The 22,729-nt window shown below is 35.8% G+C and overlaps 1 protein-coding gene across 2 annotated transcripts in view; it reads right to left on the reverse strand.

Moving 5' to 3' along the window:
- The window catches only part of LOC138106446 (diacylglycerol kinase beta), a 425,706-nt gene that overhangs the window by 368,634 nt on the left and 34,343 nt on the right, over nt 1-22,729 (reverse strand). The window contains exons 7-8 of one of the 2 annotated variants that reach the window (XM_069007051.1): nt 12,875-13,921; nt 4,677-4,979 (exon numbers count right to left, since the gene is read on the reverse strand). The gene's annotated coding sequence lies outside the window, so the exon portion shown is untranslated. The remainder of the gene's footprint in view (nt 1-4,676; nt 4,980-12,874; nt 13,922-22,729) is intronic. The other variant, XM_069007050.1, reaches the window with a different exon arrangement.

A 22,729-nucleotide genomic window follows, 5' to 3' on the forward strand; every position in this document is an offset into this window, starting at 1 on the left:
CTCCTCTTCTTGTTGTCTCTCCAGTTCAAATCTCTTTTGCCCCACATATTTTAACCATTAGTATTTCTCACACTAAAGTTAACATTGAGGATAAAATATACAGCATCAGCAGGAATATAAAAGCTCTTAAAGCAAGATGTTACAGAGATCAACTGTTTCTGTGTTCTGAGACCCAGATGAAGAAAATAGGCTGATTGAAGAAAATGACACACCTGTTTTGAACATTTCTTCCTCTCCACAAAACCAGTAAAAGTTACAACTTTTCTCTCTGTTTCTCCTTGCAGTAGTGTCCAGGAGTGTAATTTTCCAGTGCCAGCAGCATCAACACTGCAGAGTGTGCTCACCCCACTTGGTGCCAAAGATCTGGGAGAAGGCAAGTTTATTGTCCTGCCTGCTGTCTGAACTACCAAGTGCTGGCTGATATAAATTCTGAAATGACCACTGGTATGCAGAGGTCATCTTTTGTGGAGAAACACGATAAACTTAACCTGAAAAGCAGCCCTGTTTGGCAAGCAGCAATCCTCTAACCTACATCTGAAACATTTGGGTAGCACAAAAAGTGAGCCGAACAGTACATCTTCATTTTTTCTTTTTTGACACAAAACTTTTGAGAAAATCTCTTTGTTGGACTCTGCTTATACTTACAGGGACATGTAGCTGTTATAAACAGACAAATTATTTTGAGCACTCTTTTAGTTTCTAGAATAAAAATTTTAATGTACAGATTTTCTCTACTGCAAGATTGATTTAGATTTTTTTTTCACTTTTAAGGGATACTTCTTTGCAAAGAAGTAACATTTTTTTCAGGGAGTTCTTCCTTTGATTCAGAGAATGATGCACTATACCAAAATACACAACTTGAAAAATATCTGGTTTTGCCACAATGAGATCAGCAACAGACATCATAAATTCCAAAGACTTAGACTCAAGTCTTCATTTTTCCTGTTCAATTACATATTTAAATCGAAGACAAACATTTTTTACATTACAATATCTATTTAGTGCTGTGTACATCCAGGCTCCTCTGTATGTCAGAAACACTGATGTCATCTTTGTTTATTTGGAGTATGCATGCATACACATCAACATATAACTTTAAAAAGTCACAGACATGTTCAGGGCAAACTATTAATTGCTGCCTGGGAATAGCTTAAAAACATGTTTGTAGAGGGCAGAAAATCCTGTTCATTTGTTATACCATTTTATCTCTCAGATGCACATGGAGTACAGGACTACAGAGCTGCATATTACTGTGGCTAACACAAGGTATTTATATTTAGAGCCCTTTAATTTTCTCTCATCAATATTTGGAGAAAAGTGGAATGCAGTGCTATGCAATGATAAATAGGGAATCTAATTTCAGTTTGTTTTTCACAGTTCTTTGTATTTAATGAAATAATTCACTTGTTAAAGCTATTGATGCACAAACACTATTGCAAATCTATCTCTTTTGTTTGCTCTGTTTGTGAAAAAAACCTTAAAACCTTAGGAAATATTCAAGAATATTGTATATTTACCTGGTCTAGGTTCTATAAAAATATTGGACTTGTTCCAATTCTTCAACAACATCCATTCTGGAAATTAACACTCTTCTGAAATAAGGTACCATTACCTCTATGCCTTGAAAAAGAATGAAACATCTAAAGTTACCTCTAAATATTACTAAGGTTCTATAGTCTTTTTTCTTGTACCCTTTTTTCCCCTCTTTTCTAGTTTACAGGATTTCTCTCTGAACAGATATCTTGATTAAAATGTCTCAAGTGATTGATTCACCTTTAATGTCACCTTTCATTGCACTGCATCAGATCTGAAATTCTTGTTAGAAAGTGTTTCTTACTCTTTTTTTCTATACATAGTTAAATTTGCAATTGTATGTACTCTAGGAGCATAACACAACACAAAACCCACAAGTACACGGTGGCTGAGACAGAGAGGCATCCCTGGAGCTCATCTAGCCCAACATCCTGCTCAAACAGGACTACTGAAGCTGCAACAGGTTACTGAAGGCTGTGTCCAGTGAGGTTGTGGCTATCTCTGAAGATTTCCACAAACTCCCTGGTCAAGCCATACCAGTGTTTGACAACCCTCACCAGAAAGAATCTTCTTAAACAGAATTTCTGGTATTTCAATTGTGTCCATTGCACCTTCCCATAGGAGGGTTATGTCCTCAAGCACTTCAAGTCATATCACTGCCTTTTTGAGCTTATTATCTCCATTGGAATCAGCCTAAAGCTGTTTAGGATCTAAACATGATGCACTTAAGCCCCTTAGGGAGGTACCTAGCATGGTCTGGCCTTGGTGAAGTTACTTTACAACACTCAGCTAAGAAAATACAAAAGGAGGGTTTAATTTCTATCTTTCACAGCAGCTTGGCATTAAGACAACTAACTTCCCCAAGAGAAGACTCTAAAATCCACCTAGGCTCAAGGCAGTCTTCCCACAATATTGCCATAGTCTTGCCACCCTATTCTGTGCCAAAGTCCACTTTTTCCTTGCTTGGAACTGGATCACAGTGCCACCAAAAATAAGTAAGTACTTTCAATTCCTTTGCAACAGCTAGATGTGCTGAGCATCACTATATATATTCACACTTACCCTTGCTTAAAACTTGGGGCAGGGGAGGTGTTCTGTGTTTCTTTTTTTATATTTTGTACTGCTGGACATTTACTATTATATCCAGGTTTCATACTGGTTGAGCTTCTAGCTGTCAGGCCTGGAGCATCAGCAAGATTTACAAACTGAACACAGTGCAAAATCCAGGCTGTTTACATCAATCCACATATTTTGTTGTCATAATGAAATGAATATCAATGCAAAACACAGGAGGGAAAACAACTGGATCTGACAACAGTGCCTATGGTAGACACTGTTTTCTCAAGTCCACTCAAGTTTTGCTTACTTTAATTTTTCCATGCTTCATGGTTTAAGCTGTCAAGATGTTAACTATTCATGTCAGCAGACAGCAATACCTGAAGATATTCCAAAACCAGCTGTGAAGGAGGATGTTGTATGTTTTTTTTTTTCTCTGAATGGAAGGGGTTCTTTCAGGTTTATTTTTAGTACTATTTTTCATCTCAATGGCTATTTTATCAATATAAACTCCTAAATCAAAATAAAATAAAGCAAACATGCTCTTCCTTCTATAAATTTTATGAACCAAAACAACCCTCAAAACTTTAGCCATTGTTAAAATATAATCTAAAGAAAAATCAATCAGATTTATTTTACTTTTCTTTGTAGATGCCTGACATTTTGACAATGACATGTTTTTTTCATTAAGATCCTATGTTTATTTAAGAGTCCATACATTATGACAAGCTACTGCAATTTTTTGTGCATATGCTTTACAATCAGAATTCATCAAATTAAAGGCTCTTTGTATTTCACAGATTTTATAGCCCATATTTAAATTATATGCCTATAATTACTTAAATTTCAAAATTTTTTCCAACATTACCACCATCATTTCTGTAGGAAAATAGCAATTTCTTTAAGTCTAATAAAACCACACAAAATTATTACATTTTTTTATATCAGGGTCAATGCAATCTCATAATTCTCATTCTCAAATATCTGAATAAGGGTATTTCTGAATGATATTTTTACCATTTTTACTTTTAAGTTCTTCCATCTGATACTACTTTTACCCTTTTACTTTCCTCTTACAAACACATTTTGAAGTTTATCAATTTCTTGTGAGCAAGAAATTGCCAAAAGAAACAGCACAAGTAAAAATTTTACACCATTTTTCACAAATTAATGTCTCAATTTCCTTTAACCTTCATTTCTGAGCCTTCAAAAAGAAATGCCATGAAGTATTTGCATCTCAGAACATCAGGAAAGCCCTAGGTCTTATTTTTACAAAGAAAAAAATGAAAACTCTATCAAAGTGATCATCTGCGCCATATCTGATTCTGTACCTTGTCTTTGTGGGTTCTTATAATCTGCAATGACAAAGTTGCTTTCTTTCTGTGTGAATTGTGCTTCAAATCTCCCACTTGTATTTTCACTTTGTTGCTGGGCTTTTTGTCTAATATTGCAGAAATCTCGTAACAGTTTTGGAGAAGATATATCGACCATGCCATGGCAGCACAAATCTTTATTAGGTTTAGTTTTCCACTTTCTAACTGAAAGGATATTTAGTCATGAATATACAAGAACAATTTCTACTTTAAAACTCCCATCAAGTTTTTATTAACTACTTCATATTTTTGAGATACTTTAAAGCCTCTCACTTTGAAGTCAAGATTATTTACCTGGTGCTTTCGCAGTGTATTTTCCTTTCTCAAAGGTGAAAAATACTTTATTTACTGACCAGAGGTTTTTCCCTAATTGGTTTACTTAATCTAGCTGCACCCTTTTGCCCAATTTTTAATATTTTATTTAATCTCTAAACATTGACATTCTTCTGTCACAAAGAATGTATTACATGCCTCATTAATACACATTCAACCTACTATTATTCTCTCTGCTTTTGTAGCAGAAGAGGGAAGCTCAGAACCCTCTGAAAGACATCTGTCAGTTCAGGTAAGTCTTACTCCAATCAAAACTCCCATCTCAAAACAGGTTTTCCTACAAATTTATTTTTGGATTTCACTGAAATTTCATGAAATAATGTTGTCAAAAGACAGCAAGATAGAGAGATCCCATAATCTTGTAATTTCCAAGATCCTTACTTTTGCAAAGGTCTGCTTGGAACAAGTTCTGTGTGTGCACCCATTAAGTGGACATGCATTAAGTGCAAAGTCACTCCAATGCAGCAATCACTGGAGATGCTACAGCCCTTTCTTCATGAAGGCAGCATGTGAAGACAACACAGCTAACATCTGGAATGACTGGATGCTTCCTTAACAAACTACAGTTCTCCAAGAAGACTACTCCATGTGATACCAGCTCAGAGGATCGGGAAACCTTCCAGCAGTAATCCCCATGGGAAGCAGGATGGATGCAGAACCAGATCAGAAGTGAGCAGTATTTACCTGTTTCAAATAAAGACTTTAATGTGCTTAACTACATTTTGTAACTTCTTTGCCCACAGATTACATGCAGGATAAAATTACACCATTCTGCCACAGAAGTTGCTGTGATGAACGACTTTGTTACAATGAACAGACACTGGCCCACGACATAATGCAAGTCTTAAGGGAAAATGGCAAAGCTTAACTCTTCTCAGTAATTTCATATTATAACTGCAACCAAACACAGGAAAAACAGGAAAAACTAAGCATGCAATTCCTAGACACCTGCGTTAAGAATTAAGGTGTTTATTTAACATGACATTTAAAATATACTAATATTAAATTAACGTACTTAGGTAAAATAACACATGTATATCTAAACAGCGCAAATTATAGAAAATACATGTACAGCTAGATAGTTAAGGGACTTACAACAGCTCCCACCACGTAGCTGTGATATGGGTGGGAAAGGCTGCAGTAATGTTTCCCTGTGAGAGGGAAAGGATGGAGCACAGACAGGGCATGTTGCAACCTGATGGATCATAAATTGGGGCATCCATCACTGACCACAGTTGGATACGCCTAGTGCCTGATATAGTTTGTTTAATACAGAAGGCAAATAAAATGTGTTCATAATGAGTCTGCTATTAGCAATGAGATAATGAGCAATGAGTAATAACTGTACGCTGTTCAGTAATTTCCAGATTCTTGGTTTCAGATAACCAAACTGCAATATAGTGAAACATAAATGTACCTTATGTAGTAACATTTTTGAAAGAAAAAAACCAAAACAAAAAAGGAAATTCAAGCTGAAAGAGGCTTTCCTTTAAAAAAAGTCAGTTAAATTATGGCTTATTTCTCCAACAAGTCTGTGAAAATGTTTTAACAGATGAAAAAGTTGCATGTAGCTAAAGTTATAAAAAATTCTCCTTAACAATTGGCAGAAATTTATAAATATAAAGTTGACTGAACATGGAACAAGATCTAGCAGCCTACCTGGCTAGCAAGTGCATATTTAAACAGAAATCCCTAAAAGTTTATTCATTAAATCAATCAGAAATTTAAGTCACATTTACAGCAATTAGACCATCCAAAGGCCTTTGTATCTACTTGGAAAGAAATCCTGAAGAATAGTACACCAAACACAGTCATTCTTATTATTTATTTATTATCAAATCATGTCATTGATTAAACTGATGAAATGATATTGTCTCAATAATCAGAAAAAAATCCCAAAAAACCCCAAATGACACAAATAAACAACCCACATTGCTGACAACACAGAATACATTATAAGTGTTCCCTTGCAACTAACAATTTCTAGCAGGAATTGCTAATAGGATAAATATTTTATACCACTTATGCTCTAGTTCCTTTATAGCAAGACTATAGTCAAAATTATAATCTAAGAATCAGTGCCTCCTGTATGGCTGGTGATAGCTTTGGGAACACATTTCCTAAAATCTTATCTGGTATGTTTCGCTACATTGTTAATTTTTGCTCTCACACTTTTCCATATCATAAAATTGCTGCATTGTTTAGCTACCAGCTAGAGGTGAAAAACTAGTTAGTACTTAGACAGTGCTTTAAACATGTAAGGCACCATATAAATTTTAAGTTATCTGCGATTTTCAAAACAAAGTCTATTTCAAAATTTTTCATTGCTATTATTTAAAAATTTGATTGGTCCCATAACTTTTTTTAAAGTCAGATATATACTGGATTTAAGTAATGTTAATAAGTATGTATGTCTAAAAAGGCAATAATATCAAGAGGCCAGTGTTGGCAGGACTGAGTTATGGGAAGGCTCTTTGTGGCCTTTGTCATGTCTATATGACAGGTTCTGCACTGATTCATCAGAAGCAATATAGCTGACATCAATCATTATTTTTCAGATTTGGAGGAGACACACATATTTGGGAAAAACTGCTATTTATATGCACTGAGACAAGAGGAACCATGAGATTATTCAAAAAGTAAAAGGACTTATTTGTTTTCTTTGTTTTATTTATGAATACTTTTATATCTACTGTCAATATTACTGATGCTACGTGGATATTTTCTCTGGGGAAAGGGAGAGTGTGTAGTGTGATTTATACCACAAAATAACCACGCTGCAGAAAGAATTATTCAAATCTGACTGAGAAACATTTTCACATTCTTCACAAGCAGTGCTGGCAAGACAAACCATCAAGAGACCCACATTCTGGATGAGGGCTGCACACAGGCACATGCTACCACACTAAAGGGCTGAGGAACAGATACACAGTGAAAGTGTTCAGCACTATCTCAAACCTTAACTAATCCTTGCAATGACATTTCAAGATAAGACAAGCTTCACAGGCTTCGAGGCCAAGACAATAAAAGAAGGGACTGTACAAAGCAGAGAAGCAGTTGTTCACCAATGCAGCTATTGCCTGTTTGCTCTCAGACTTTCCCATAATTACTAACCCATCAATACCTAGAATAACAATTCTTTCCTTCTAAGGAAAAATTGTCTAACAGTATGTATCCATATCCTGATTAAGTGCAAAGTTAACTGGGATCTTTGATCTGATCTCACCTGCGTGTACTTCCCAGCATGCAGCAAGTCTTAATATTCCTGCAGGACACAAAGCATACGACATTTGTGTCACGAAGGCCTTTGTTGGTAACCAGAACAACACATAATTTATCCATTATTTCTGATTTTTCAGATTTTCCATTACACATTGCACATGTTTTATAAATGCTCAGTTTCACTTGCCTCCATTTCATCATGGAGGAGATGTCAGATCAAAAAAGTATATACTAACAAAAGGAAAAAATACTTTCTCTTTTAGCCACTCAGTTATTTCAGAAGAACACTAGAAGCAAATCTGCCGTCTGTAAAAGAAATGTGGAGACATGCCTTTCTCAATTACTTCTCAGAAAAAGTGGAGATTTGTCTGAAGTATCCACCATGTTAAAAGAATCTACTCCAGGGCTGACTGGGAAATTGAAATAGAGGATCATCTCCCATTTATTTTTGAAGAGGCAGTCATGGAAGAGTATTAAAAGCAATCTGAAAGGGAACTTGCAATTTCCCCTTTGTGGATGATTGTTATGTGTGGATTGATCTGAGCTAATGCCAAGATGTGATTAATTTAAAATTGAAGTTGCCACTGTAAAAAATTTAAATTCCAAATAAAACTGTTATTCTAAAAAAAATCCCTCAGCAGCAAAAAATATAAAAATAACAAAATACATAAATACATAATTCATCATCAGCAAGACATATGACATGAAAGTTTAAATCTTCTAAACTCCTCAACAAAAAACAAACAAAAAAAATCAAACAAAACCAACCAACATCTAAAAAGCCAAAACAACCCCCAAAAAAGCACAATAGAAAAAAACCCCACACTTATTAACTAGGCATGGAAATAGAAGGCCAGTGGAGTAAGTTCCCACTCATATAAATCATGTGGCATATAAATAATTGTACAGACGCACAATTTTAAATGCAGAAAAATTTCTGTTCTTATTCCATCTTTATAACTTTCAAATCCAGGTTTTATTTTGTGTAATTTATGTGTTGCGGTTCGTCCTCTTTGTTTGTTTGGGGTGTTTTTTTGAGTTTTTCTTTGCTTGTTTGTTTTTTGTTTGGGGGTATTTAAATTTTTTTTTTATTATTATGCACTATGTTTACCTATAGGTAACTGAGGCTCAGACTGATTTCTTCATAAACTGTGTATCACAGCTTGCAGCACCATCTACAGAATCTGTATGATGTCCTTGCTTAAAGCTTTGCTATTTAGTGGTTTTGCATATATTTGGGGATTCACTAATTCCTCTGAAGAGTTAAATAACAGAATCAGCTTCATTCCCTCATGTGTTCACTTACATGATTAAAAGCAGTAAATCATCTTCTCTGAGAGGAACACAAACTACTATTTAGACTATACTCAGCAGGTGAAAATGATTACTAAAAAGGCACCAGACTTAGAGTGGTGCTGTTCAGAATTATACTGTCTTATAGATTTATACCTCTTCACATGATCTTAAAAATATGCAATTGAGGAAATGGAGAATAACTTCATTCAAAATCAGTGCAAAATCAGCTTATTTGGAAACATTAATGAAGGAATTAGCTTCACATTTGTGTTATATTCTAAAAGCACTTAGTTAATATTAATTAATCTGATTACTAATCCTTTGTGTTGTTTACAAAATGTTTTTCATTAACAGAATATACAATACAACCATAAAATCATAAAAACATCAGAGTGAGTGCTGACTACAACTTGTTCTTTATATTTTCCAAAACAGGTTACTGCTTACACTACTATAAATTGATACATATAGTTACTTAAATCTGGGTCTGAAAATGAGGGGGTTTTCTATATTTTTTTGAAAATATTTATTCTTTTACAAAGTACTGAAGGTTCCAATATCAAAGTCATGAAAATATTATAAGCTCTAACAGAATTCAAAACATGAACAGAATCTGAGATCGCACATTTGTATAATATGGTCATTCCACTAACATAACTATTTTTCAAAAATCAGAATTTATACTTGCACATGAAATACATTATTTTCTCATTTATACTGATCATGACAAAGCTAATAAATTATCTTTTTAGTGGTCAGATAACAAAGCAAGCTTTAAAAAGGATTTAAATTTTAATAAGGCCTCAATCCCACTGCCTGTCAGTAGCAACCGGATATGATTTGTCAAACTTTATATCACAAAGCAACATCAGAGTTAAACTAACCTCTCTGAGAAGTAAAATCATGGAGTGATAGAACCAGTTCTGGGTTTTTCAATAAGTGGTCGAAACTAAATTTTCTTGTCCAATGGACACAAAGCTTGAACACAGCTGAAAAGGAACAGGCTTTAGATAGGATGGGGCCCAGGGAAATTGGACTTGGAACTTCCTGAAGCCAGCAATAGAAGATGGCGACTTGTGCTATCAGAGGGAACAGTCTCTCTGCCCTTGCCAATGTACCCCCAGCCCCTGCGGGCTGCAGAAGGGTTTTCTAAAGAATCACAGAATCATTTAGGTTGGAAAACACCTCTAAGGTCATTGAGTCCAACCTCTGACCAATCACCTTGTCAGCTAGACCGTGGCAACAAGTGCCACATCCAGTCGTTTCTTGAACACTTCCAGGGATGGTGAATCCACCACCTCCCTGGGCAGCCCATTCCAATGTTTAACAATCCTTTGCATGAAGAAATTCTCCCTGATATTTAACCTGAACCTCCCCTCTGCACCTTGAGGCTGTGTCCTCATATCCTGTCCCTGGTTGCCCGGGAGAAGAAAATTACCCTCACCTGGCTACAGCCTCCTTTTAGGAAGTTGGAGCGTGGTAAGGCCCCACCGAGCCTCCTTTTCTTCAGGCTAAACATCCCCAGCTCCCTCAGCCGCTCCTCACAGGGCTTGTGCTCCAGACTTTTCACCAGCTCTGTTGACCTTCTCTGGACATGCTCCAGCACCTCAATATTTTTCTTGAAGTGAAGGGCCCAGAACTGGACACAGGATTCAAGATGTGGCCTCACCAGTGCCGAGTACAATGTGCCCTGGTCCTGCTGGCCACATTATTTATGATAAAAGCCAGGATGCCATTGGCCTTCTTGGCCACCTGGGAACACTGGCAGCTCACGTTCAGCTGACTGTCCACCAGCAACGCCATGTCACTTTCTACTGGGCACCTTTCCAGCCACTCTTCTCCCAAACTGTAGTGCTGCCTGGGGTTGTTGTGATCCAAGTGCAAGCCCCAGCACTTGTCTTGTTGAGTCTCACACAATTGGCCTCAGCCCATTGATCTAGCCTGTTCAGACCCCTCTGCAGAGCCTTCCTGCCTCCAGCAGATCAACATTCCCATCCAGCTCAGTGTCATTCACAAACTTACTGAGGGTGCACTCGACCCTCTCATCCAGATCACCAATATATATATTAAACAAGACTGGGCCAAATACTGAGCCCTAGGGAAGCCCACTAGAGACCACTCTCTGGGCCCTGCCATCCAGCTTGCTTTTAACTCAGGTTCTTAATGGGAAAAGCCATCTCCTGCAGTCTAATGCCCTGGTGTCTTCCTACCTCACCTGTGCCTAAAATTCATCCACAGAGCAAATACCCACCTTATGCTGTTATTGTACCAGGACAAGATCTTTCAGCTAAAGTTGAGCCCTAAGTGTATTTGGGCAAAGGAGAAGAGTTTCCTTATAACTCACTTCTAGATAGACACAAGGCGTTTTAGAGTGATCTGACATGGTACAGAGTGAAAGAGAGCCAAAGGACCACACCATCTCCCTTGGTTGTTGCTACTTGATCCCTTTATGCAAAGGTTGTACGTTCATATGACTTCATTTCACTGCAGTGTTAACTGAAATTCTGGTGTGAGAATTTACAATTCTTCAACATGCATTTTTCAAGAGAAATTCCACCCAAGCTTAGAATACTTTTAAAGTAATTAGTCTAACACATTGCAATTGAGAAAACCTAAATGCACTTTTATGACTTGGAATAAAGCAGCTAACCTGCTCAAGACCTTGGGACAATTGTTTTAAAAGCAAATGACCTATTCCCTTTTTTGATGGGTGTAGAGGAGGGAAGTTTTTGTTTGGTTGGTTGGTTTTGTTTGGGGTTTTTTTAAGATAATGTGCATTGGGGTCCACAGCTGTTCAAGCCTGTATTTAGAGGAGATAGAACTCACTCTGATTTTTTCATCTCAGTATATTAAGCACCAATGGTGCAATGACTACTGCTGTTAGCCTGATAGCTTTTCCCCTCAGATGAGATTGCTTTATAACTCCTGAATACATATGCCTATCTTCAAACTCTATATACAAAATCTTGCCTCATCATTGTATTTTTCAGTTATTTCCCAGGAATATATACTAGCTAAATAATAACTTTTTGGTTTATTCAGTTTTCCAATTAAATGAGTTTCACTTGGTGAATAATTGAAGAACAGAATATTTATTAATGTATAAAGGAAACTTATAAAGTCATTGTTCTTATTAATGTCCAAATGCTATATTTGATAAATGAATAAAATTTTATTTTGAAATCATGACCATTTTAGGATAAGTATGTTTGTTTTAAATGTTATATTATTAATGTTTAGAAATCAACACCAGCTAATTGTTTTAACTGAAATCAAGATCAAGAGAGTCAGAACTTAATAAATCTGCTCATTTAGCCTTATATAGTTAAAAGGCAGCAAAACAAACCTGCAAACTTCTCATAGGAGTGTATGATCTGCTTAGGAATTACTAGGAATTCAAATACCTCTGGGAAAAATTTATCTAGGTGTTTTTCCATGCTGATACCATGTTGGTACTCTGTGTTTTTAAACAGCTAATAAAAAAAAAGCCCTATAGTTGATGAATAGAATTGCAAAAAAAGTAACGTAGCTTAACACAGAAAATATTGTTAATATAGTAATTTCAGAGACTGCAATTTTCTTAAGCTATTATGCTGACACCACGTAGTACTTCTGATGTGAGAAAACACAAACATTAAAAACTATGAGACAGTAGAGATCACACAGATACACAATGAGAAAATAAACTAGATCTGCGGGTGATAAAATATAGCTAAGAAAAGGAAAGAAAAAGTTCAGTACATCACAGATTCTGTGGCTTCATTAAAATAACAGAGAACCAGAATTACAAAAAGTTGGAGACATCGTTTTTAAATTAAAAGAGCAAAAAGAATCTCATGGAAACCACCCCCCCTTCCATCCTCTTAGAAGTTGCATTATATACATACTATCCCAAATGTTTCTTACATCCTCAGATATAAAATCCTGCCATACTTTTGAGAAATATCTCAAAACATTAGTTTTCTGCATACAAATGTTTCTGTTTCAGAGAATAAAATTTTTTTCTTCTTTTTGTTAGTTGAAAAGTAAAAGCATATTATATTTGAATATGTTGATCTTACCTGTCTTGAAAAGCCAGCCTGTCACTTGTTCAGGAATACCTTGACCCGATGCCTGTAACAATCCATCTAGCCTTAAATGAAATCCTGTGCTGGGGGAGAGGTTCTCATTTCTATCACTTTTTATGCAAAAAAAAAAAAAATACAGATGACAGATCCTTTTTACAAGGTAGCCTAGAGTGTCTAGTTCTTGTCACAATGTTGTCATAGTGACAGTGACATCAATATACTTCATGAAAATCAGTACAGCAATTTTTCTGGAGACAACACCAGCGTTGATTCCTGAGTGTATTTTGCATTGACTTCCTTTTCCAGTCTCATTAGATAATTTATTTTTGCACTATTCTTTAATTCAAATGTGACTGCACTAATTATTTTGGTTATAAGCAGCCTGGTTAAAAAAAAAAGCAAACAAAAACCACTGAAATGAAAATATTTTGAAACTAAAATAATACAAACCAAAAAAGTTTGACCACCAAATTTCTTTCTACAAATTACAATGTCTGTTATTTGTTAGTGTAACACAGAGACCTCCTAGATCTGATTCTGTGACTCTATACTAATATTTTTTTCAAATACGGGTTATTTAACAGTATAAAGTACTATACATACAGCAAAACAGAAGAAAACGTTCACTTAGAAAAAGGTGATATGTTCTCAGTCTCAAGTATATTTTTCTGGGAAAATACCATATGTCCACTAAAATCCTACTGTTTCATGATCATTCTTCGCATCATTATAGCATCCATTTTCAACCTACAACTTGTCACCTTCCTGAAACTTCTAACATTTTTTGTCAGTAATTGCTACATGACATATATTCATATAAGTTCCCAAAACATGAAGTGTATATTCCACATTTTTTTCCACCAAAAGTAAGAAAAATCTGCAGTTCATCTCCTACTAATCTAATCTTTGTGTTGTGTGAAATCTGCCAAGGCAACAAATTAGTGCTAATTGTTGTGTTCTCTGTTGATAGTAGAAATAATTTTCAGACAACAAATGATAAACTTCGTTGTTGATTTCATCTTCTTCCTTCAAGTGGTACAACTGTAAAAAAAATATTTTCTGATGTTAACACTCACAAACAATAGCTTGAATCCTGAACCAGACCACCTGTTTTTTCCTTTTTTATTCAACGCATTAAGTGGGAATTAACCCAATACATCCTTCCAGTTTCTAAACAAAAAGGAAATAACATTCTACTACTAAATAAATCCAGTACGTTCCCATATCTTGATGTATTTGTAATTGTAAACATTTGAAATAAAAAGCATAGTCAAAAAAAGAGAAATACAGAAAACTGGGATAACTTTTAGAAACAAGCTACATTTCCTATCACCTAATATTAGCCACATTGGGTCTGTACTTCAGTTACTCATCTGTACTTCACACAGCCTGAAAAAGCAATTCACTCTGCCATATAAACATCTTTGTTTACTGGGATCTCTCAAACTCCAAACGTGCCTCTCTCTATCCATTAACTACCATCTACATTAGCTATGTCTAGCATACCATAGTTATCTCAAACTACACACATTGCTTAGCCTGGGTCTCTTAAAAGGCTCATCCCATCATGAATAAATATGGGTTCACATTTACTACACCAAATCCAATGTTCGGGTAGTAGATTTAGAGGAGAAAAGCTACTGCTATCTATAATTAACCAAATACCTGTAATCAAAGACTTCATAAGCAAAAAGTGCTTTTGAAACTCAGAATACAGGCATTCACAAAGGAACAAGTCTCTTCAATAGCTACTCTCAAGTGGTCAAACCACCACCTTTTTCTCAGGATGTTCCTAAATAAAGACACACAGAACAATGCAAGTTGCAGTGCTTAGGTTGCCACGTTTAATTCTAAGGTTATACTCAGCAGAAAGGCTACCTTTTATTCTGAAATGCAATTACTGCACTACCTGATAAACAAGACAGGCTCTTTGCTATCTGCAGCAGTTAATGGGAGGCCTGACTGCCTCAGGCATTTTATGACTATCCCTAAGTGATTATATTACAATAATTTGAAAAATTTGACCAGACCTATATTATAAAGGATGAGCAGTAGATCAGAGTCTTGTCCTGTGAGCTGGTACTTGGCACAAAATCAGGTGTATTTACACCACAGTATTCACATATTTAAATAGAAAACCAGCCACACTGATTTTGCCATGCAAATTGTGAATAAGTAGTCTACAGTGCATTAAGGATTCAAAACAAAAAAAAAGCATGTTTTATTTACTTATAAAGTAAACTTACTGGAGAAAAAAAATTTAGTTTAGAAGCTTTTAAATTACTAAACTGCAAAATATTGTTGATAGCATTATAAATATTGGAATATTTTAGTAGTTATTTTTGAAGTTATTCTTCATAACTGATACCTTTATTAGTTGATTACTCATCCAGAAGGCCAACAGAGAGACAATATCCACCAGCTGCTCCTCTTAATCATCTGACACTCAGTTCTTCATTGTTATCATTATATAACATGCTATTCCTTATAGAACAATACAAGACAGAATACAGTACTGACCTCAAATTATTCTGTGATTGACTGCTTTAAAAGTCAAATGATCTCATTTAAACAGCATGGTGATATTTGAAAAAATTTTTCTTCAAGGCAGTAAGAACAGCTGTGAAAATATTAGGAAACCTAAATATAAAGAAAACTGAAGCCACAAGTTCCCTGAGTTTTAACTGATACCTTAATACTTAAATCTTTAGCATGTCTTCCTGGGTGTAACCACTTACTTTCTATGAAACAAGTACATCTAAATGGATTTGTTCAGAATAAATCATACCAGTGAAAACACAAGATAATTTTATTTCAAGAGTACACAGAAATATCAGATGGCGAGCCTCCCAGCTGACCAATGCAGAAAAAACCCTACCAATTTATAAAGTATCGTTACAACTTAGCCTAGCATTCAGGTTAGTTAAGCAAGGTGCTAAAGCAACAAAATCCAGCAGCTCAGAAATAGTTGTGGCATCTTTTATTATATTAAAACCACAAGTGCCTAAGTTCACTTCACAGGGGATGTTTCATATCTTTCTGTCCATATGGTTAGTTGGGTATCACTATTGTAAATGAAGATCATTATCAAGTTTTAATACAAAACCAAGTGTGATGGAACAGACATTCTGTTCTCAATTTAATCATAGAGCAGTCCTTCTACCAGTTCTGTTGTGGGAAACTCTTAATTATCTTTTAAGATAAAGGATTTTTTCAGATAAAGTATTTATCTCAGGTTCAAGAACTCTAATTATAAACCACTAGCAATATCTGAAAAAAAACCCTAACAAAACCCTTGAGGATCATTAATGTGATGCAGTTTTGCAAGAAGTAAATGTGGGACAATCATATGCATCTTTTTATAACACAAAAGAAACGTGAATGCACTTTTTAATGTGATGATCTATTTTCTTTTTCCTTTTTAAACTCAAGTAAGTTTTATAACCACAGTTTTGCATGCAGACATTTGTGAATGGGTATATATTTTGGTTATATAAAAGTGTCTATTTTCAAATAATAAAGTTAGAAGATTTCTTAAGTGAGATATATATATATATTTATATATATATAGAAGTAATAGATTTTGAAATATGGAATAATGAATCAGGGCAGAGAAGGTACCTGCTTTCCTAGATATTTATAATCTCTATAATTAAAGAACTGAAGCTTTTTCCTCATGGCCTTTTATTGAGTCATAGCCCCTGCATAACCTTGTAATTTTTATGAAATTGTGATAATACAACATCATATAAGAACCTCTTACAAAAAATTTGATATTATTAAAGATGGTAAGTCTAAAATAAATTAATCAAAACAAGTCCAGTTAAGAAATCTCATTGGGCAGAAATAAATGGCATAGGAAAACAAATGAAGAAATTAGAGTAAAAGTCAGTTCTGTTTCAAAGAAATTTTCCCATCAATCTCATATCATTGTATATCACTGATCCCTAAGAAAGCCAGTGAATTTATAGTCATCCAGTATCGGAAACTGATACTGCACATCAATCTGAATCCACAGACCTTAAATACAACTTTTTTTATTTTTATTATTTTATACAATAACTCTAAACCCACTATGCTACACTGTGGTCAGTGTGCTGAAGAAGAGAAGCTATCTGTTTGGGGTTTATAATAGCTATCAGAGGCCAGTTCTTTAGTTTTCAAAAGGTCAAACTGCTCTTGTCATCTTGCTCACTGCAAAACACCTCAACAAAGAAATAAAATGCTTACCATACCATGGTTTATTTCAACAATCAGGGCATATACTGGACAGCCAGAATTAGTTTATTTTTGAGAAATTCCTTACTAGTTCATGACAAAATAGCTCACCTCTGACAGTGTGCATGACTATTGTTGATAAGGGTGCAGCATGTCCCTGCAATTGCTCAAGCCATAGCAAATACTTACAGGGTCAATTTATCTTCTTTAAAATTCACAGCTAATTAACTAATATTTTTATATGTTAGTTATATAACCTGATTTAGACTGTTCCTTGCAAAAAATTTCTATCTGCAACATTGTATCATAAATACAACTGACTTACCTTTAGTTTTTAAAACACATAATTTCTTTTTCAAGCTCAGTGAAGATACACAGCTGTCTTCAAATCCCTGCCTTACATTCCAAAGGCCTCTGACACCAGACAGCTAACTTGTACTTAAATGCAACCTCTCTCCTATATATTTGGGTTTGTACACAATAAGAGGGAATTCTCTAGTCAGATGTTGGACTAGAGATAACTACAGAGAAAATAGATAGTAGATAAAATACCTGTAGGGCAAAGATGAGTCTATGGGAATCTTACATTATGGTAGATCCACCTGTTTCTGGTAACTACAGGTTTGAAGCAGACTAATCTAGGTCTCTTAAAATGACTAACTATTCTCGTGTATCCGCTAGAGTGTTTCCATTACTGATGTTGCTGCTTAGTAACAGGATTACTAGACTTTTTCCACTGTTTATATTTCATTTAGTTCCCATATCTGAAGTGAGGAATTTATTCTAAACTAACATATTTTCAGTTGTGATTCAATTTAAATGATAATCCAGACATAACATGATGAAGCTTGTCAGGTTTTTGTTGCTGGGATGCAAGAAAACAACATTGACACACACTGGTTCCTTGCAGTCCTAGTAAATTTAGGTTGGTTTTACTTGTGCTACACTGCCTTTAGTGCTCACTGTCTTTACCATTTCTAGACCAAATAAAAGACCTGAGTAACTAAGTACATGCAGACAAACTGCTTTGGAGTCCAGTACTACTTCTTTAACTGTGATGATGGTTCCTTCCCTTCATGAATCAATGGATACACTGCCAAGAACACATGCAAGGCAACGTGAGAGTTCAGGACAGGTGTCTCAGACTATAAAGATCAGCCTAACAGCAGCTCCTGCTCACAAAACATGCTGTGTGTGGGAAGCTTGAGAAACTGGAAAGAGACAGAACTAACAAGCAATGTATGATGAGATAGTAACCTGAAGAATCATCTTCTAATGGAGGACTGAAAGCCAGATCCTTTTGTTCAGTCTGATCTGCTAGCATTCAGAATGACAATCAAGCATATATTTCTATTGAAAATTTGTACGCAGCATACTCAAGAACACCTATGGTGTTTCCCTACTATTTTATTAAAGCTTGAAGTAGGAACACATGCACACATCACACAGCTGACTGCTTCTCCTGCTGTAACCACTGATTCTAACCACCACTCAATCCTTTCAATTATACTCTAGTGCATCACACGACAGCTTCACTTCCAACTCCAGCCTTAACCACAGGCACTGTGATGCACACACTAACAAAAAAGTAAGAATAAATTAAAAGTCTACCCCTTCTTTATTTTCTGATGACCTTCTATGATTTCGGGTATCTCAGGAGATGTTTTCTTTGCTATGTATGTAGAAGTTTATTTATTTATCTTAATAAACTCAAACCTGACATTTGGATTTAAATTGTTTTTATCCATTTAAGGCTTCCATTCCCAGTGCTTGTTTTATTCACATTCATATAAAAAGAAATTTAGGTTATGATTTCTCTCTTCCTTCCAATGTATTTCACAAGATAGCTTTTATCCTCTTTTAGCCAACTAGTGGCAGAGACAAAAGCGATATTTCTGACAATATGGAAGTTGGGGAAGTAGAATATAAATGAACAGGTGAAAGTGGCTCATCTCAAAAGTAATCCTACCCACTGCTGCAATCAGAGGCAGAAGTTTTGGCTATGTAAATTAACAGTGAGTCATCATATATTAATATTCTATATTAAAATAATTAGAAGAACTAAGGTGTCCTATTTTTATCAAGGACACAGGTTTTTTTGCCCTTCTAATTAATTAGAAGTTTCAGAATGCAGCAATATATGAACATTAGGAAATCTATCTAATCACTTTACAGTTACACTATAAGACAACAGAAAAGCAAACAGCCAATTAGAAAACCCAAATATAATCAAGGAGCTGCAGAGACCCTTAGTCTAACTAGGCAATTGGACAGAATAATTGTAAATAGCTGTAAATAGCTCTTGGGGCACTATATTCACAGAATCAGATGAGTTGGAAGGGACCTTCAAGGATCACCAAGCCCAACTCCTGGCCTGGCAACAGGACCATCCCCAAGAGTCACACCATGAGCCCGAGAAAGTTGTCCAAAAGCTTCTTGAACTCTGACAGGCTTGTGCTGTGACCACTTCCCTGGGGAGCCTGTGCCAGTGCCCAGCCACCCTCTGGGTGAGGAGCCTCTTCCTGATATCCAACCTAAAACTCTCCAGACACAATATCAAGCTATTCCCTCAGTTTTTGTTGCTGGTCATCACAGATAAGAGATCAGTGTCTGTCCCTCTGCTTCCCCTCATGAGGAAGTTGTTACTGCAATGAGGTCTCCCCTCAGTCTTCTCCAGGCTGAACAGACCAGGTGACCTCAGCTGCTCCTCATACATCTTCCCCTTAAGGCCTTTCACCATCTTCACTGCCTTCCTTTGGACACTCTCTTAATAGTTTCATGCCTTTCTTATATTGTGGCACCCAAAACTGCCCCCAGCACTCTGGATGCCCCAGTGCAGAGCAGAGCAGGACAATCCCCTCCCTTGCCCGGCTGGCGATGCTGTGCCTGATGCCCCCCAGGACACAGATGGCCCTCCTGGCTGCCAGGGCACTGCTGACTCCTGTTCAGCTTGCCACTGACCAGAACCCCCCCCCAGGTCCCTTTCCCTGGCACTGCTCTCCAGCATCTCGTTCCCCAGTCTGTCCATACATCCAGGGTTGCCCCATGCTAGGTGCAAAATCTGGCATTTTCCCCTATTGAACTTAACATAGTTGGTGATTGCTCAGTCCTTTTTGAAGTCAAGCATGCAGGACCAGGGCTAAGTATCTTAAACAACTCTACAACTGTGAATGATGTAGCTCTTTAGACTCAAAACTCAACTTAGTAATCTACTGAGAATGTGACAATAAGCTAGATATTAAGATGTAAAATGAGCAATAGTAAATAAAACTGAGATTAATACAATGTTAGTCAATGGTAAAATATTCAGTCCACCTGTTTAACATGCTTGTATGGCTAATTTTCAACAAATGTCCAAAAAATATATTCCATCTAGATTAAAATTATTTAATAAAAATAGAAGACATCCTTTCACATCAGGAGAGTGCTAAGTATATTTGGACTTTATTGTAGAAAGATAAGGCAAAACAGAAGATACAAAAAATAAAATTGTACAAAGATTGAAAGCTGTATTTTACTGTTGCATAAAACAGAAATATGGGCTTAAAAGAAGAAAAAGGAGAAATTCTCATTCCCCCTCACCTAAATTTGAAAGTGGAATGCATTGCTTCAATATATGACTTTAGGGAAGAACTTATGACAGAAAAAAGAAAGAAAGAAATTGATTTGTGCAATAAGAAAAAGGCTATTTAAAAATTTAGAAGGAAACTGAAGTGTCATGTTTCAATTGTTAGTTACTTGAAGCAATTTTCTATTTTGGAGTATCTTGTGGCTGCTTTTTAAGTAGCCAGTACTGTCAATAACGAAATGCATTTTTCTTTCTTCTCGAATATGACAAGGCTTCAACTACTTCAGCTGCTCAGTTAACAAGCAGGGTTACAAATTGTATCATGTTGCACTAACTCAACCAGAGCACAATCCAGACATAGGTTTTTAACTAGGGACTCTCTCAGAATGCAGCTTATAAACTCATGTTATCAGTTTGCTTTCAAGATGTTATATGTTTGTTTGAAGACTGCCTCATTTTGTGTTCCTCCCCATAAAACCACCACTGTAGAGATATTAGAGGATAAAGAGCTATAATTAGCTATTTTTCTTTTCCAAATAATGAATCTGCAAAGAGAATACTCCTGCTGAGAGGCCAGTATATTCACTTCTGTTTGATGGAGGATATTTGAGGTTGGTTGAGGAAGCATTGTAAAACTTGGTACAGAGAGAGCAACATGTTTTTATAGCTGAAAAATCTAGTTTAACTCAAGGGATACTTTAGCCAAAGTTAAAGAAAGATGACCTAGATGGGAAAGTAAGCAAGCCATATACTGAAATGCACACTACTCCTACAAACCCTCAAATGGTGAGTGGATTATTACTACTCTTTGAAACTTTACAAGGAAGCATTCATAAGGATACACAGCCATCTAGTGAGTGCTGGAGGATGCTGGCGGAATGGAACAGGCTAATTCTGTTCTGCTGGAGGTAGTTACCCTGAGGTCCTGGAAAGTTTAATAAAAGTCAACAGCTGTAAGCACCTTCGTGTGCTTTCTTATGTATGGAACAACTTCATAATTTAGGATATTTTTAGATGCAAAACTACTATATGGAAGGTCACAGGGATTTTGAAGAAAAAAATAAGCATCTTGAAGAAAAAATAAGCGTTTTGAAGAAAAAAAATCTGTAATCAAGTTCTTCCCTGAAGACTGTTCTTGATATCAAAGTAACATTTCTAATGACAGCATGCATGTTCATGCAGAGATAGTGACACTAGCACATTTGAGAGGTAAAAAAAGAGTTATCACTATATGCATGTAAGTCAGACGTGTGGTTTGTGAGCAGCTGCAACGACACAAACATTTCTGTCATGCAAGTGTCCTTTAAAGTGAGTGAACTTGCCAATGTTTTTCAACCATGCTTGTTAACTAGGAGATAGGAGCAAAGTTAAATAGGGCTGAATGCAACAGTATTCCAAAATATTCGTAGTAGAACTGAAGGTTCAGAAACACAAGTTCTGACCGCCTACATGTGCTACCCTGCCTTTATCAAACTGAAAATAAAATGACTCATTTACAGCAGGAGATGACAGGCTCATAGCCTTTACACATAACAAATTACTACAGCTCAATTAGTGGTCTATTTAATAAACTGTGCTTAACCATTGAGATTCTTTACGCTGCTCACTGTGTAATTGAATTGGTTATAATCTCTGTTTTGAAGATGTATCTATGTGTTTAGGAATATATCACATAGTCTGGATGAATTTAATTTATAACAACTGGTTGGGAAACTAATCTTGGTAGTTAGCAGTTTCATTTTTAAACTAAAAAGCTTTGTTCAATCAAATTTCTTACAGATATGTCCTTTCATTCTCCTCAATATTTTCACAGACAATATTCAATAGTGAGAAGAATTTTGGCATCACTCAATGTTTTGGTCAACAGAGTAGAAAAATCCCTTTTCTCTGTAGACAATACCATGCTAGGAGAAGCTTAAGACTTGCTGTAGAAAGATTTTAAGAAAGAAAAAGAGTCACAAAAAACTGAACAAGCTGTCTAAAAGAACATGATCAGATTAAGACTCCACATGCGTATATTTCTGCCCAGGCAGAAGAAACAACTGATACAGTAATTCTGTGTA

Source organism: Aphelocoma coerulescens, chromosome 2 (genome assembly GCF_041296385.1).
Source record: "Aphelocoma coerulescens isolate FSJ_1873_10779 chromosome 2, UR_Acoe_1.0, whole genome shotgun sequence".
NCBI classification, from domain to species: domain Eukaryota; kingdom Metazoa; phylum Chordata; class Aves; order Passeriformes; family Corvidae; genus Aphelocoma; species Aphelocoma coerulescens.